Source organism: Myotis davidii, unplaced genomic scaffold (assembly GCF_000327345.1).
Source record: "Myotis davidii unplaced genomic scaffold, ASM32734v1 scaffold826, whole genome shotgun sequence".
NCBI lineage: Eukaryota > Metazoa > Chordata > Mammalia > Chiroptera > Vespertilionidae > Myotis > Myotis davidii.
In genome coordinates this window covers 1,302,198-1,305,730 of record NW_006297142.1, presented here as the reverse complement: position 1 = coordinate 1,305,730, position 3,533 = coordinate 1,302,198, and positions in this window count along the sequence as shown.

The following is a 3,533-nucleotide window of genomic DNA, read 5'->3' as shown; positions in this document are numbered from 1 at the left end:
CTCCCTCTCTCTCAAAAAAGTGAATGAAAACACATCCTCAGGTGAGGACTTTTAAATAGCGTTAACGGCAGTCTCTGCCACAATGCATTCTCAGAGCCTTAACCACATCTACACAGGAACTCTTCCCTCACACATTCAGAGGTCCTAAGAATTGGAACACAGGCACATTTGTGGGGGCATCATTCTACATACCACACCCCCTTAATGCAGTCCCGCCCCGGAGGCCCTGGTTTTATGCTTCTGTTTATTAACATCGAGGACACAGTGCCCATTGGCTAATCAGCACAATATGTAAATTAACCACCAACAAACATGGTGGCTAAGTTGCATAATGCAGGCAGGGGGGGCCAGCACCAGCCCCCGTGCAGCCTGTGTGGCCTAAGCCCCGCCCCCAGCCCAGACCCCCGTCTGTGGCCCTGGGCAGCAGGGGCTTGGCAGCACGATCAGAAAGTTAGTCTCATCCAAATGGGTTGCCTTGTATCCTCATACCCAATGTTTTCAAGTCTTTATCTGGTCCTGGGCAAGCTGGCTTTGGCTTTAGGTAGTGGCACACGGCATGGGTAGGGTATATGTGTGTGGTTGAGTCTGACTCTGAGCCTTTCAAAGCAGTTACCTAGTTTTCCGAGCCCAGAGGGTCAAATCAGCGTGGTTAACATGCACACGGGCCCACACTGCACTGGGCCCTTGGGGTGCAAGTTGTCAGATAGTGATGGTCCTTATATTACTACTGCTCAACCCAGGAGCCAGAAGCTAGGCTGAGACTGGCAAGCCCGCAGGTACTGGTGGAGCCTCTCCCATCTCCGCTGCACACAGAATGGGTATGAACTCAAGGATTGCCACCTCTTTTGGGGGTTCTGCATATGTGAATTTTAGGGTAAGGTCTCCCTCTACCCTGGAGTATTGTTTCCAGGATCCTCATGGGCACCAAAGATCAAGGATGCTCAGGACCCTTGTAAAATCTGGGTTCAATTGGAGGGAGGGTCAGCCTGCTCCACCCGGAGAAGTGCACCTGAGAGCCAGTGGAAGGAGCCTAGGGTGATGGTACCCACTTCCTGGGAGTTCATGGTGTAAGTGTAAAAAAACCCATCTGCAATTAGTTCGTGTGTGGAACCTGCAGATAATGAAGGGCCAACTATGCATTTTGTGTCAGAACTGTTGCGCCCAAAACTCGGTCCCTAATCGCAGAACCCAGTCCCTGCTCGGACGCCATATGTTGCGGCCAAAGGTAAACTGAGTGGGGGGGTGAAAGGATTAAGGAAAGACAGGTAAGAGAATGAAAGCTGGGTCTCCCTGATGAGACAGTGCCAGCGCCCACAAGCCGTGTCTTTATTTTATAGCAGATGCCACGAGGCAAAGTAGGGGTGTGATCAAGTTGTTTACAGCATTCTCGTGAGTCTCAACCTCACTCAACTACATGCACCCGAGCTCTATTACAAGGCACGTGGGGTCACATGTTCAGACCATAGGTTCAAGCTCACAACCACAGCCGTTGGCTATGATTGTGCTGGGAGGGCCCTGTCCTCCAGCTGGGATTTGCACGTGGCAATGAGAGGACCCTGTCCTTTCATTAGTCCAGGCTTGAACCTGGCCAAAGCACTGTAGCCGCGCCCCATATCTCCCCCTTTACTTTTGTTTTTAAACATGAATATTTATACTATCCAAAAAACTAAACAAATTATTCAGCATCATCAGCCATCCGGCCCTTGTGTGGCCTAAGCCCCACCCCCAGCCCAGACCCCCATCTGCGGCCCTGGGCGGCAGGGGCTTGGCAGCAGCATCAGCCGAGGAAGCGCTATTCTTGCAGGAATCCTCCTGCAATGGGCTTCTAGTCCTATATAATTAAACCCTGACATGCAAATCAACCAAACAGTGGAATGACCACCAGGGGGCAGACGCTCAACCCAGGAGCCAGAAGCTAGGCTGAGACTGGCAAGCCCGCAGGTACTGGTGGAGCCTCTCCCATCTCCGCTGCAGGGGGCGGTAAGGAGCAAGGGGTCCCAGACTGCGAGAGGGTGCAGGCGAAGCTGAGGAACTCCCCTCCCCGCCACCTCCCACTGCGATGCACAGGGCCTCTAGTCCCTTCCTGAAGCCTTTGCTCTGAGCCTATAAAAGAATTGCTCATTTATGACCTACACCGGCTCCACCCCCTCTCCCAGCGCTGGATCCTGGGTGCTGGAATCAGGAACCTCTGAAAGGCCCCGTTGCCCCACGGGGTGGATGTGACAGGTCAGGGAGGAGCACAGAAAGGAGCCAGGATGCGAGGAGAACTCAGTCCGCCCTGCCCTGTGTCCTCACGTCTCAGACCACCGCCTCAGCGCCCTAGGATTTCCCCGTTTAACAGGGACCTGCGCCTCCTGGAGGAATTAAGGAGCAGGATTCCAACTCAGCAATTTGGACTCCAAGGTCTGGGCTCGGAACCACGGCCTCTTCAAACGTGTCCCGCAGAGGGGGCCACCGCCACCCGCTACACCTTCAACCCACCGACGGAAACCCCGCCAGCCGCCCCCACGGCCCATCAGGACGCAAGACTAACCCACAGTCCGGGAGAAGAGACAAAGAGGCACTGAAATGACGACTTGTATGTGGACCAATCCCAAGATTGTTACAAAGAGGAGGGGCGGGTTTATGCAAAACACACCCAGCAGGGAGCGCATGGGAAAAGCAGTAAAGAATTCTATTTTAAGTCTGTTTCCAACAATCTGCCATTATTTTTAAGAAATAATAATACAAAAAACTGGGTTTAAGAAATATGACGTACTGAAAACAATCTAATCGTTAGGCCATAAAAGTAACCACAAGTTGTAAAGCTACAGTAACGGCAAGCCTGGCGCGGAGTCCAGGACTGCAGTATCGCTTCTCGGCCTTTTGGCTAAGATCAAGTGTAGTATCTGTTCTTATCAGTTTAATATCTGATACGTCCTCTATCCGAGGACAATATATTAAATGGATTTTTGGGATTAGGAGATGGAATAGGAGCTTGCTCCGTCCACTCCACGCATCGACCTGGTATTGCAGTACCTCCAGGAACGGTGCACCCCCCTCGGGGGAAAAGTGGTTGTTCAAAGAAAGAGTTAATATCTGCTTCTCAAGCGAGAAGAAACCATCGGTTCCCTTGGCACAGCTGGCACGCTTCCAGGAGGCTGGCTCTCCCTGTTCTGTTTTTCATTCTTTCCTTCCACTTTCACTTTGTTTTAAAGGGCAGAGCTCACGCAGGCCAGTGTGATTCAGGTGGCTGGAGTATCGCCCCCATTCAGAAGGCTAACTCAGTTCTAAAGGCCAGCTCCAGTTCTGCTCAAGATACAAGCGACCCATGTTTCTTTCTCCCCCTTCCTCTAAAATCAATAAAAAATACATCCTCGGGTGAGGGTTTTCTCTTTTTATAGGAAAAGATGGAAATTTATTGAGAAACAAGCACAGATTTCCACGTGGGGAGGGCGAGGATTTTTTTAAAAAGCAGATTTCGCCTTGTCCAGCTTTGCTCAGCGGTTGGAGCATGGGCCGGCGGACTCAAGGATCGCGAGTTCTATTTGGGG